Source organism: Sesamum indicum, linkage group LG6 (genome assembly GCF_026168435.1).
Source record: "Sesamum indicum cultivar Baizhima isolate 11 linkage group LG6, ASM2616843v1, whole genome shotgun sequence".
Taxonomy (NCBI): domain Eukaryota; kingdom Viridiplantae; phylum Streptophyta; class Magnoliopsida; order Lamiales; family Pedaliaceae; genus Sesamum; species Sesamum indicum.
In genome coordinates, this window is record NC_142662.1 from 17172068 (window position 1) to 17187831 (window position 15764).

General features: G+C 28.7%; 1 long non-coding RNA gene across 2 annotated transcripts; it reads left to right on the forward strand.

The window, feature by feature from the left end:
• Window positions 1–1272: 1272 nt before the first annotated feature.
• Window positions 1273–3824, forward strand: LOC148787864 (uncharacterized). 2 transcript variants are annotated; one of them, XR_016066086.1, is made up of 2 exons: window positions 1273–1423; window positions 2455–3824. It is a non-coding gene; the product is annotated as an uncharacterized LOC148787864 (long non-coding RNA). The 2 variants fall into 2 exon arrangements; XR_016066087.1 differs by having other exon boundaries at window positions 2470–3824.
• Window positions 3825–15764: the final 11940 nt, after the last annotated feature.

The window sequence follows — 15764 nt, forward strand, 5'->3', positions numbered from 1 at the left end:
CGAAAGTTGATCAATTTTCGCAATGGATTTTGCAAAGGAAACTCCATTGTAACATTTCATTATTGTTTTGCCACAAATTTGCCACGAAAATCTAAATTTTTAAATTCCGTTTGCAAAGTCGTGGAATCGTCCGTGTCAAATTAATTTCTGTTAAAAAAATCTGTTGTTGTAGCATTTTGTTTGTCAAATATTAAACGATAATAAGAAATATGGTAGATGTCAAGCAACAGGAGATAACTAATAATATTATCAATAAAATCCAAAAATTTCATGAAACAACAGCAGAATTCCAATTATTTAGTTATATTTTTATATACCTTTTGTATTTTCATTGAATAGAAAGTTTTTACAATAATTTTTAAAAGATTAAATTCTTTAAAAATTAATGAATAAAAGCTTTTAATTTATAAAGTACGAGTTATTAAATTTTAAAATAATATTTCTTAATTTATGAAATACTTTATATTTTTACATAATTAAATTTTTGAAGTGGAACACTTTGCTACAATCAATTCAAAATGCTACACTTTGAAGGTATCATTCAAGTTTTGGACATATGACTTAAAAGGTCCACATTTTGGGGAAAATACAAACACATTTTTCTCACCTTACTAAAAAGGATTTCTCACCACAATAGCTAAGAGTTTCCAGATATCGCATTAGAGAATTCTAGACCACCATACATATAATTTTACACATTTAATATTTCAAAAAAAAAGTAACATATCCATTATAAAAAAAATATCAAAAATAAAAATTAAGTGATAATTTAGTCATATTAATGTATATATATATTTATATGTATATATTAAGTGCTAAGAATTCATACTTGTAAAAGTTGTTACTAGTAAGTTTTATGATAAAATGTTAAGTGTAAATTTCTAAATAGAAATAATTAGTGTCAAATGATTGATGTGTGACTAATTGTTCATGATGACATTCTTTTTTATATAATTCTAATTGATAATAATTAAATTGTAATGGGATTAAAATTATGTTCACTTAATTACATATCTTCGTATTAATTCTAAAATTTTCATTTAATATTTTCAATAATATTATTTTTTGTCTTGGTGATGGTTACAGACTGATCAAGTTCGTGGCATCTAAATTTTATTTGAGCATCTATCTACGCTAATTGATCATGCATGGAAGTCCAAAGGAATGGGCTTGTTGCTAGACGGACATCATAATAAGAAAGGTATTTATAATTGTTTAAACGAAAAGATATTTATAACTATTCTTTCATGCATTTAATGTGTCAAAAAAAAATTAGACATTTACCCCTAAGAATGAAAAACACAAACACAACTACAAGAATTCTCCTATAAATACCCATTCTGCAGAACTCTTAGAACCACACAGACATTTACTACAAGAGCAAAGGAGGAGCAAAAGCTAAGGATGGCGTTAATTTGTGAAGGTACTGAAATGAAAATGTCTTTGAGTTAATTGCAAACATGTTTCCATCTTGACTTCATGCAGCTTAATTTCTTTGGGTAAATTTCATCGACTGCCTCGACACAATTTGCAGAGGAAAAACATAAATTTTAAAATCATAACTCTAGCACCAAGTCCTAACAACTAAATGAAAGTAGAAGTAATTTCCAATAAATAAATTGTCTATAGAACTAATTATTCGACGCCACTTCCATCCTTTGATTTGCTAGAAACTCCAATATAGCTCTTCCTCACCCTCCTCATACACCTCATCTGCAAGATATGGTAAGTGGTTTGAGCGACTAATCGCCTAGTATGTAGCTTCTGCCTCTTAGACGACACGAGCATAATGCTTGTTAATAGTACACAACCATCATTTACCAACACATGGGTCCGACATACAAAACCAACGGGAATAGTTGAATAAAATATAAAGCTACACAATATTTGCTAGCAGAACGGGATTTCTAAACTTTTGGATCAGAATAGAGGCGTATAAAACATCCACGTATGATAATCACAATTTTTGTTAAATAGTGCAAGAAGTTTCTTAAATCATCCATGTTAGATAGATGTGCATGCTATCATTCACTAGCACATAACAGACACCAGACTATTATTATAACTTATAGTTCGGGCCTCAATCTTTAACCCCGATTGCGAGGGTTATACATAAGTTCTTAGTTTATAACTCCAACTGAGAGGGACATAAGTTTTCAGTTTATACCCCATCTGAGAGGGTCAGTACTAGGTGCTTAGTTTATACGCTAACTGAGAGGATCAGTAAGTACTAAGTTTTTTTTTTAACCGTAGCTGAGAGGGTTCGGAACAACTCTAATTTTTACCCAGTTAATTAATATTGGTTTTGCTAACGGTTGAACATGTTCTATCTATCAGTCAATGAACTTGAGCATGCTTTTTTCTACTAAAAACTTTAACATAATATTTATTACACATGTCTCAATTTCAAAAGATGTTAGAAACATATTATACAATGTAAAAATCCTCATTTAGGTAGTGAAATACCAGAATTAAACAACTTCGGCAAAGCATCAGGCAAAAGATATAAGGCAAAAATCGATGTTGGAGAAGCCAAATTGAGGATCGTTTCAGATTGCGGCCTTGTATTTGTGGAGGATGGGGGCAATTTTATCATTTAAGAGGCAAAAATAAGTTGCGGACCAAGCACTTCTGTCCATTGTTGTTCCTAAGAGGATTAATTGCTACATTTTTTAGATTACATAATTTTTTTCATTATAATTAACACATGGGTTTTCTTTAAAAAAATATTTTAATTATCACAGGGGATAAAATATTTTAAATTAGTTCACTTATAATGTCATTAATTGTGGTTCACCAAATTTGCGCGTAGCATAAAAAATAACAAATCATAATTTTATCATTGCCACAAATAAGATATATATGTTTATTGATAAGAATTTTGTCACGGTAATAAATTTCATGATTTTAATGTGACTATTATATATTTTATAAAAGTTGTTATTAGCGGATTAGTAAAAAAATCATATTTAACGTTGTCACTAATGACAATTAGAAAAACATGTACAGCGACGACTTACCATCAACAAATAATTATTGTCACTATATAAATTGAGTTGTTGTTACTTATGTCACTATGATATATATATATATCTAATTATTTATAATGATGCCTTTGTGTGTAATTTTGTCTCTAATAATTATATAGTGACTAAATGAAAATTGTTGTCACTTAATATATATTTTTATGTGACAATTTTAAAATTATCAATAGATATTTTGTCAATAATATTATATGTTGTTGTAGTGCGTCTATAACCATTCAAAAATTAACCATGTAGTCCACTCATTACGTGGAGACGTTCTATTACACCATTCAAAAAAAACATGAGTCAAACGAAGCTTTTGTTTTATATAAAGGGTTTTTGCCAAATATGTGAACAAAGGGGAAAATATAACATAATAAATACAAGAAACAACTCTATATCGATACCCCTTTGGGGCAACACATTCTCATGTTATCTATGATTTGCTTAAATGTTGCAGGTAAGGCCTTGGTAAGTAAATCTGCCAAATTTTCGCTTGACTTCTTGGTATCGATTTTACTTTTCTTTTGGAGCTCATGTGTATAAAAGAACTTTGGTGAAATATACTTCATCTTACCTCATTTAGTATAATATTTGAGTGATGCACCACACCGTTATCTTCTTAGGGTGCTGTTGGATCATATTTAATTAGTAATCCATATTTTTTTTTATATGTATGGTAACTAATCTCAACCAAATATAGTTTGAATTGCAATTATTTCTAAATGATTTGTAAATGTAACCACCATTGTCTGTTTAACTTATTTCCATATGTAAATAGATAACCAACTTGTGATCTTTATATGAACCAGTGAGATATTCTATTAACTGAGAACTTGGCCCATATGGGTAAAGCGATCACATATTAATTGTTCCAAGTAGATAACAAAGAATATGTTATATCGCATTCCAATACTTACAAAAGAAAACTACATATATAAAAGAAGGGAAAAGTATTATTTTAGTCCGCTAAGTATGGCTAATTTTAATTTTAATTCAATAATTATGTCCATTTTTGTTTCGGTCCAGTAACTTACGAAAATGCTTACTTTTAGTTCTTGACAGATTTTCGAATAATTTTACCACTATACAACTTTTGAAAGGCAGTTTTAGTCCATATGTACTCATGGGGGTAAAATTATCCGATAATCTGCTAGAGGACTAAAAGTAACAATTTCGTAAGTTACTGGATCTAAAAAAAAATAGACATAAAATTAAAATTAGGCATATTTAGCGGACTAAAATAATACTTTTTTCTGCATAAAATTACACATTCATAAATTAATACAAATTACATAAAATTAAACAAATTACACATATTTTCAAAAATTACATAAAATTAAATCCCAATTTTTTTTCTAATATTCATAAGATTACAAAAAAATTGAAACAAATTTAAGAAAATACATAAACAAATATTTTTAGAAATTACCGAAAATATTACAGAAATATTTTCAGAAACCATCAAAATTTTCAGAAAGATATATTTTCAAAATTATTTTTTTTTTAGAAATTACACATATTTTCTTAAATTAATACAAATTACATAAAATAACACAACTTACACATATTCAAAATAAAATTAACATGAATTTTCGAAAACGTAGAAATTAAAAAATTTCAGAAAAGTTAAAATAAGTTTAAAAAAATTTTGAAATTACAATTTTCAGAAATATTTTCCAGAAAAATTTCAAAATTTTCAAAAATATAAATTTAAAAAATTTTCAGGAATTCTTTTCAACAAATTTTCATAAAATATAAACTTTTAGAATTATTTTAAAAACAAGTAAAAACTTCAGAAAATAGATATTTTAAAAAATTATTATTTTTAATATTTTCATTAAATTCCGTAATTTTTTTAAAATTTGCATTAGAGTCCATAATTTTTTTAAAAATTTTGCATTGAATTCGCTAATTTTTTTAAAATTTGCCTAAAATGTGTAATATTAGAAAATTACATAGAAATACTCAAAAAATGTGCATTCATACAAATAGATACTTTCAAAAAGAATACAACATACATACAAAATAATTTCATAGGTATATTTCTAATAGTTAACAATCATCTTGATACAGCAAACAATTTCAGAAATACAACAAAATATACCAAACAATTAAAAAACACAACAAAATAATTCTAACAATTAACAATTGCATAAATATACCCAACAAAAATATAATTCGGAAAAATTGAAAACAAGAAACAGAAAAATATTTCAAATATTTCTGAAAAATTTTAGAAAAATACCGATAATTTCAGAAAAATAAGAAAAAAAATTTCAGAAAAAAATCCAATAATTTAGAAGAATATGAAATATTTTAAAAAATATATTAATATTTTAGAAAATACTTTAAGATTTCAAAAAAATTCAGAATATTAAAATATTTCAAAAAATAATTCAATATTTATGTAAAATTTAAAAAAATCTTTAAAAAACATAAAATGACAAAAAAATAAAAAATTGCATTTCGAAAATGACCAAGGCAGAGGAGAGCCTACCTAATTTAAAGGCCAAGGAGGAGGGATGAGGGTTGAAGAGCTCTAGCCGCAATGGTGGGGCGGACAGCGAGCTTGAGAGTGAGAGAGGTGGTGGAGGGAGACGGTACTTGGGGGAGAAGGTGGTGGTGACGTTGGTGGTCGCAATGGCGAGAGGGGGAGGAGGGGGATAAAATCTGCAAAGTGTGACTATTAAAGTTTTGGAACCCAAAATCAATACAAAAATAGTTCTAATATTTAAATATTTTTTTCATAAACCAAAAAAACATCGTATCAATTAGGCCATTTTGAAAAAAATTCCAAATAAATAAATTTTTTTCAAAAAATATTTAAAAATTAAAGTAAAATTCATACTAGACAATTTGACGTTGAAGAAAAGTATGCATTATGTGGAGCAATACAAATTTGTTCAAAAAAAAAATTGAAATTGAGTCTGATATATGTTCGAAATATGAAATAAATTTGTATAGTCATAATTATTAGTATTACACTAATGTAACTATTATCTTATATTGTTGTACTGTGTAGTTTAATCGCACCATTAAAATTTAGATCAAACCGTTAGATATGATCATAATGATAGAAGAATATATATTATTAAGTTTTGGACTAATTGGGTACACGGATGTCGATATATTATATTCGAAATATAAGAGTTGTCTTTTAATTTGGTGCACCATTGATCGCATGGACACAATCTTATATGTATTTAAGTTTGGGATAAATCCTGTTGATGAATTTTAAGATATTGTTCTTGAAAACATAAGTTTAGAAATTTAAACACATATTGTAATGACTTTTTACATGATTTTTTATATTAACAAATGGAACAGCTTTTATTGCTAACCTTGGAATGGCCTTTGGAAAATTGAATTTCCCCCAAAAAAATTTTAGAATTTTAGCCAAGCCAATAAGTTGTACAAAATTTCAATTTGCCTCCACATTTTGAGTCGACGTCAAAATAGATCCGTCAAATATTGTAAATTTTGGAACAACATTTCTAACATATATTTTAAATTTTTGGCAGTCGAAAATATCATAAAATATTATAAACTTAAATATTCAAAATTTGGAACGGCTTATAGACTGTTCGATTGTATTACGTTTTTTAATGGCTTTATATTCGATTTTTGGAATGAATGTTCTTTTCTTCTTTTTTTATTAAGTGGCCGATACAACACCAACATATCAGTTCCAAAAACATAGTAAATTTGTAGCGGTAAAAAATTTGTGGTGCTGTTTGTAACGGCCACGGCAGATTATATATTTTATTTTATTTTGAACATTTGTTAAAGTAGAAGACCTTGTTGATTCTATTTTATTTTGAACATTTGTTAAAAGTGTAACTTTTAGTTGTTGACTTTAATTTTTATTATGTCTAAATAATTTAAAAATATATCGTTGAAGGAATTAAAATGAAAAAGTTTCAACTTAGGTACAAAAAGAGTTAAGAAATGAAGAAGATGCTCATAAAAAAGTCAATATAATTATAAAATTTCTCGTTATGAATCTTCTATAATTTATTTGTTACTTTTTTTAATTAATTTTTTCTTGACCTAATTATATCTTATTAATAATCACTACTTAAAAATAACATGGAATTAAAGAAAATGTAAATAATAGAATCACCTTTTTTAATGTTTTCTATTTTCCTCTTCCAAAACCAAATATAGAAAAATATTTTTTATTCCAAAATTATCATTCTGGTCAATTTATTTAGTTTTTTTAACTATACATATTCTTTTCAATTTAGTTTTTCTCTGTCAACATCTTCTCTATTATCATTCCTTAATTTTTATAATATTAAGTTCAAAAAGATACGTTCATTCATAATCTTGACATTTTTTTTATAGTGTCATGCCAATAAAAAATCTGTCATGCGATGATAAACAGAAAGCTCGCATATTATTGATAAACATATTAAACAGTAAATCAAATTAGAACAACAAGACGACCCTCGAACGACTTATTTATTTTAATCATATTACAAGCCAACTACAAGGCAAGTGAAGTAACGAAGAATCGTCTCCATCCGCTTAGTTTAACCAATCGTAGGCACACGTATAACAATGCCTTTCTCATCGACGGCAACAACTACTCGGGCACAACTGAAAATAAGAGCGACTGGTTCGAATGGTCTAACAATGAGGGCAGAAACGAGGGAGTTCTCCTTCTCGATGGTTTTCGCTGCTACTTCTCCACACGTCCCGACTAGCTCAGGCCATTCGCTCTTACCTACATATATAAGCACGAAAACGAGTCAAAGGATGCAAGTGGCATTGAATAATTAATTCTATAGACAATTTATTTATTGGAAATTACTTCTACTCTTATTTAGTTGTTAGGACATGGTGATAGAGTTATGATTTTAAGATTTATATTTTTTCTCTGCAAATTGTGTCGAGGCAATCGATGAAATTTACCCAAAGATGGAAACATCTTTGCAATTAACTAAAAAACAATTTCATTTCAGTACCTTCACAAATTGACGCCATCCTTAGCTTTCCCTCCTCCTTTGCTCTTGTAGTAATCTTTGATTGAGTAAATGTCTCTGTGGTTTCTCAGAGTTCTGCAGAATGGGGTATTTATAGGAGAATTCTTTAGTTGTTTTTGTGTTTTTCATTCTGTGATTTTTTCTTTTTTTTGTGATTTTTGTGGTTTCTAAGAGTTGTGCAGAATGGGATAATGAGATTTCTGTGATTTTTTTTTTTTGACACATTAAATGTGTGAGAATATTTACGCTGGACAGAAAATGATTTGCTTTGTCCTATTTTTAGATTCTATTTCATTGGTTCCATGAATTAATTTATGATTCGCCCAACTTTAGCTTTCAATTTATTGTCGTAAATATAATTTTGGATTTATAATGTGGAGATAGCAACCAATGAGCCTAATATTTTGAAGTCCCAAATATAAGACAAAGGTTAAATTACAGTCACATCTTTTGAAGCTTGATATAGTTATAAGTATTTTTTCGTTGTTTAAAAAATTATAAATACATTTCGTATTTTGACGTCCGTCTAGCAACAAGCCCACTCCATTGGACTTCCATGTATGAATCATATTTTATAGAAGTGAGTAGTAAACAAGAGAAATTAAATAATTAGTGTAGATAGATGGTCAAATAAAATTTAGATGACACGAATTTGATCAGTCTGTAACCATTACCAAGACGAAAAATAATATTATTGAAAATGTTAAATGAAAGTTTTGGAATTATTATGAAGATATATAATTAAGTGAACATAATTTTAATCTCATTACACACTAATGAAATCAATCATTTAAGTGTGTAAAATTATATGTATGGTGGTGTTATAAAACTGAGAAATCCTCTTCACATTGACAGAGGTGAGAAAAATGTGTTTGTACTTTTCCCAAAGTGTGGACCCTTTTTTATGATATGTTCAAAACTTGGATGATAGCTTTAAAGGACCGCTTCCATTTAAAACGTGCATTTTAAAATACTAAAAGAAATTTATTTTATAGTAATACAAAAAGAGTTAAAAAAATTAATATAATTATAAAATTTCTCGTAATGAATCTTCTATATATAATTTATGTGGTACTTCTTCACCTAGTTATATCTTATTGATAATCACTAAAAAATAACATGGAATTAAAGAAAATGTAAATAATAGAATCACCTTTTAATTTTTTCTATTTTCCTCTTCCAAAACCAAAATATAGAAAAATATTTTTTATTCCAAAATTATCATTCTGGTCAATTTATTTATTTTTTTAACTATACATATTCTTTTCAATTTAGTTTTTCTCTCTGTCAACATCTTCTCTATTATTATTCCTTAACTTTTGTAATATTAAGTTCAAAAAGATACGTTCATTCATAATCTTGACATTTTTTTTTATAGTGTCATGCCAATGAAAAATTTGTCGTGCGATGCTAAATATTACATAAACCAAAGTAAAGATTCACAACCAATTAATGCATACATTATTTTGATACTTCGTAAATCATTATTTGTAAATAAATAAAGATGTTGATCAGTCCTAAGTTGGAAATGAGAGACAAGAATTGAGGAACTCGTAATACCTTAGTAAACACATCAACCGATTGATCCTTAGATGAAATACGCAGAGGGGCAAGAAATCCTTGTTTGTACTTGTCTCAAACCAAATGACAGTCTATTTAAGATGCAATAATTTTACAAGTTGCAACAAGAACCAAACAAGACGTAGTATATTATGTGTATATAGAGACACATTGAGTATATACATAGATTTAATATTTTATTTACGAGTTTAATACAATTTACCCTCCTGTGTTATTGAAAATGAATAAATTACACCATTATAAAAAATAAATAACAATTTACCCTCATGAAATAAAAAATAAAATAATTTATCTTTTTGTCTAAAAATGTAAATTGTTTTAATGTGCGAAAACAAAAATTCCAAACATCAATATGCAAAAAGGTAACAGAGGAAGAAGGGGTTTCTAATTTCTAAATAAAGGAATGGTGGTGTATTGGAAAAGGAGGGAAATGGGAAGAGTAATGGATGAGTGAAGAATGTCAATTGAATCAAAAGTGTGATTATGCATGATAGACAATAATATCGTACATGCGGAATTAATAATAAAGAAAACTCTTTTAAAAGTTAAAAATATAATTCTTTTCCCCTTTAAATTTAAGGGTTAAATAGACTTTGTATTCCTAGATTATGCATAAAGTGTATTTACACCCCTGAATTATAAAACGTAATAAAATGGTACCTCACAATATACAGTAATTCTTTTTTATGGAAATTCCCTTATTATTTACATCCCTAAAATATCTCTATTACAAATATTTTTCTAAATATACTAATTATTATAATTTTTTTATTTAAAATAAATCCAAAATTTATAATTTTTTTATGACGTATGGAATTTGAATAAACTCCATAAATTTATAATTTTTATATTTTTTAAACAACTGATAAAAAAGTTACATAATTTTTCCTTGTGTTGCACATTCTTTAAAAATTGAGAAAAGTAAATTGTTTTTTTTTTTTAACTGATGGACCTTTCGCTTATTTCACTTATCATATGTAGGTAAATTGTATTGCCCTTTTTCTGCGATTGCAAAAGGTGTGGCCAAAGCATCCATCTTGACTTCAATCAGTGGCCAAGCTACACTTGCAAATACCATGACTTGTAGACGACTTTTGGCCATGCTGATGTGCTAAATACTAGAAATTTTGCTCCCATGATTGTTTTTACTAAATATTATAATTGAGAATGCCATATGCTTAGCATGTAGCCGTTAGGACTTTGCACTTTTGGTCCTCAAAACTTTTAAAAAGTAGCACTTTCAGTTCCATTTACTTAACGATCATGTAGCCTTTTTTTATTAAATATCTAATAAAAATATGTCATGAAATCATAGGTACTACTTTTTCTTTGTAGTCTCACAAACCTCTTTAATTGGGTGGCAAAAAAAGTAAAAATTAAAGAATATTAAAGCAACTATAGAAAAGGAATGAAACAACATTTATTGGCATGAACATGTTTTCATGCTCCAATACATGACCCTGAAATTTGACACCATTTATTACAAGGGACAAGTTTCTCATCACAATTTAGGTGTCCCAAATGTGAATAAAGACTGAAATTTGCCACACTATTTATTGACACACACATTACATAGAAACCACAATTACCATCCATAAACAACGCATTAAATGGACCTTATTTTAACTTGGACCAAATTTACTAGAATCCAAACTAATATGTTTGAATTAGTGAGGATTTGATCATCCATTTGTTTTAAGCGATAAAAGGCACCAGTCTAACGATGCCTTTTTCATCAATGTAAACAAGTACTCGATCACATCTGAAAGGACCAACGACATAGGCTGGGGCTGGTGGAACAATGATGGCAGTGACCAAGGAGTTCTCCTCCTCGATGGTCTTCACTGCAATTTCTCCCGGCACCCCGACTAGCTCAGGCCATCTGTTCTTACCTAAATATATACGCACGAAAAGGGAGTCAAGAACGAAGCATTTTTGTAATAAAACTCAGAGAGAGATTTCTATGATGTATTAAATCTTGTAAATAATTTGGTTTAGATATGTACGTTATCTTTGCAAATATTGACTGACATCCTTAACTTTTGCTCCTTAATTCTCTTCACTTGTATGTGATTGATTGAATCTTTGTGTGTTTTCTGTGGAGTCTGAACAATGGGTATTTATAGTATAATGCTTCTAGTACTGTTGTTTTTCATCCTAGACGCACCACAACAACATGTAATATTATTGACAAATTATCTACTGATAATTTTAAAATTATCACATAAAAATATATATTAAGTGACAATAATTTTAATTTTATCACTATATAATTATTAGAGATAAAATTATACACAAAATTATCATTATAAATAATTAGAGACATATATGTTTATATATATATATATCATGTTGACAATAGTAACAACAACACGATACATATAGTGACAATAATTATTTGTTGATGCTAGGTCGTTGCTATATATGTTTCCTAATTGTTAATAGTGACAACTTTAGATATGACTCTTTTTTATTAATCCGCTAATAACAACTTTTATAAAATATATAATAGTCACATTAAAATTTTACCGCGGAAAAATTCTTATCAATAAATATATCTTATTAGTAACAATGTTAAATTACGATTTGTTATTTTTGATGCTATAGGCGAATTTAGCGAACCATAATTAATGATGTTATATGTGAATTAATTAAAAACAATTTATCTCTGTGATAATTAAAATATTTTTTTAAAAAAAAATCCATGTATTAAATATAATGAAAAAAAATCTTATGATCTTAAAAATGTAGCAATTAATCTTCACAACTTATTGTTGCCTGTTAAATGATAAAACCTCCTCCACAAATACAAGGCCGCAGTCTGAAATGATCCTCAATTTGGCTTCTCTCACATCCATTTTTGCCTTTTATCTTTTGCCTGATGTTTTGCCGAAGTTGTTTAATTCTTGTCTTTCACTACCTAAATCAGGATTTTTACATTTTCTAATATGTTTCTGACATTTTTTGAAATTGAGACACGTATAACAAATATTATGTTAAAGTATTTTATTTATAGGTCTTCTCCCAAACAAAGAGCAAAATTTTATATGTACTACCAAAGAAATTGTATCGATGCAGTCGATGAAATTTACACAAAGAAATTAAGCTGCATGAAGTTAAGATGGAAACGTGTTTGCAATTAACTGAAAAACAATTTCATTTCAGTACCTTCACAAATTGACGCCATCCTTAGCTTTTGCACCTCCTTTGCTCTTGTTGTAATCTTTGATTGAGTAAATGTTTGTGTAGTTTCTAAGAGTCCTGCAGAATGGGTATTTATAGGAGAATTCTTGTAGTTGTGTTTGTGTTTTCATTCTTGAGGGTAATGAGATTTGTGTGATTTTTTTATTTTTTTTACATTTAAATGTGTGAAAAGAATATTTACGCTGATCAGAAAATTAATTCCTTTGTCCTATTTTTAGATTCAATTTCATTCGTTCCATGAATTAATTTGTCATTCGCACAACTTTAGCTTTGAATTTATTGTCGTAAATTTAATTTCGGATTTATAATGTTGAGATATCAATCAATGAGCGTAATATTTTGAAGTCCCAAATATAAAATAAAGGTTAAATTATAGTCACATCTTTTGAAGTTTGATATAGTTATAAATATATTTTAGTTGTTTAAAAAATTATAAATACATTCCTTATTTTGGTATCCGTCTAGCAACAAGCCCATGCCATTAGACTTCCATGTATGATCATATTTTATAGAGTGAACAGTAAATAAGAGAAATTAATTAATTAGCGTAAATATATGGTCAAATAGAATTTAAATGACACGAATTTAATCAGTCTATAACCATCACCAAGACAAAAAAAACAATATAATTGAAAATATTAAATGAAAATTTTTGAATTATTTACGAAGATATGTAATTAAGTGAACATAATTTTAATCTCATTACAATTTAATTATTATCAAATAGAATTATATAAAAAAAAAATTCATCATGAACAATTAGTCACACACTATAATGACATCAATCATTTGACACTAATTATTTCTATTAAGAAATTTATATTTAACATTTTCTCATAAATTACTAGTGAAAACTTTTTTGTGAGAAAGTTATTATTGTAAGAAAGTATGAATTCTTAGCACTTAATATATACATATAAATATAGGGTGAATAGCAATTTATCCTCCTGTGATATTAAAAATTAGCAAATTACCCTCCTATGAAAAAATATAGCAATTTACCTCCCTATACTTTTTAAAATGAAGCAATTTACCTCCTTATATATGGAGGTAGATTGCTTCATTTTAAAAATCATAGGGGGGGTAACTTGTTGTATTTTAAAAAATATAGGGAGGTAAATCGCTATTTATTTTTTCATAAGGGGGTAATTTGCTCATTTGCGATATCACAAGAGGGTTTGTAAAATTGCATGGAAGATCCTGCTCCATGTCTGAAGTTCTACTACAGAAGAATCAGCTCGAAGATTACCTGGGAGTGCTTCTAATACAGAGAGGAATAAGCGTTTTCGGCAGCAACACGTTTTGATTAGTCATTGACAACTTTGTTAGTTAACCTCTTAAAGTTGCTATTTCTTCATTCTCGCATTTACACTTTTATAAGTTAGAATAGCGAGTTAGTTGTCTGTTAGTTATTTTCTTCTCCTATATATTTGTAATCTTCTTCCCTCTTGAGATATGCGAAATATAGAGTTGTAAGCCAGCATAGTTCTTGAAAGAAATTTCCTTCTTCTTCTCTTCAATTCAATCTGTGCTCATATTCATGGCATTTACCACCGTTTCTACTGCTAATTTTACATGGTATCAGAGCCATCATTGATGGTCTTTGATTCCTTTCTTTCATTCTGAAAACCAAGAAATATCAAAACCGCCAATTCTTGAAATCTTTTCTTTTCTGTCCGCCATGGAAGATGATTCAAAGGCTCTCAAGTTACAGCCTAACGACAATCCAGGCACAAGCCTGGTTACTACTCTCCTAGATGGGAAAAATTTCCTTTCTTGGAGTCGTGCAGTAAAACTGGGATTAAAGTCCAAGATGAAGCTAAACTTCATCAGTGAAGACTCAAAGAAACCAGAAGAAAACTCCAAAGAAATGGAGGAATGGGAAACAACAGACTCGATGGTAACTTCTTAGATTCTAAACTCAATTTCAAGAAACATCGTGGAAAGCTTTATGTACACAAATACATCAAGAGAACTCTGGATCGAACTCGAAAGTAGATTCGGACAGAGTAACGGGCCGATGGAATACAGACTGAAAAAGGAACTGGGAGCACTTACACAGGGATCACTGTCTGTTTCTGATTATTTTTCAAATTTGAAGAAGTTATGGGATGAGATATCCTCCATAACATATACACCAAAGTGTACCTGTGGAGCGGCAAAAGAAAATGCAGATATTAAAAGCCATGATCAGACAATTCAATTCTTGATGGGATTGGATACTGCTATGATCATGAAAGAAATCAAATACTGATGATGGATCCCGTACCTGGAGTTAGCAAGGCTTATGCGATGATTCTCAGGGTGGAGAGACAAAATGAAGAAACAAATACTTCTCGGAACATGGCACTGCAAGCATCCAAGAGACCTGACTTTCAAAGAAATTTTCAGAGGAAAAGAAACCTTCCTGACAAGAAGCTGTAGGTTTGCAAACATTGTGGAAAGTCAGGCCATCTTAAGGAGGTATGTTTTGAAATATATGGGTACCCCGAATGGTACAAGACACTTAATGAACAGAAGAAAGGAAACACAGCCACTACAAACAAAGCGGCTGCAGCTATTGATCTGAAAACCAACCAAACAGGTACTGTAGATGGCAAAGCAATTTCTGAAATGTTGAGGATGGAATTTCACAAGTTTCTTGGAGAGTTGAAACCACAAACACAGACAAAATATGATGAAGACAGATACAACTTTTCAGGTAAAACTGCTGGTCCAGATTCTTTTAATAACAAAAGCTTTAATACTTGGATTATTGATAGTGGATCCACATCCCATATGTGCAACAATGAACATATGTTTGTCAATGAGAGAACCAATTTAACCAATGTGTATGTTCACTTAGCAGATGGGACTGAACATCTTGTCAAGAAAATCGGAGACATAAAACTTAACAACAAGATTACTTTGAAAGATACTTTATATGTTCCTGATTTAGAATTTAACTTGCTTTCTGTTAGCA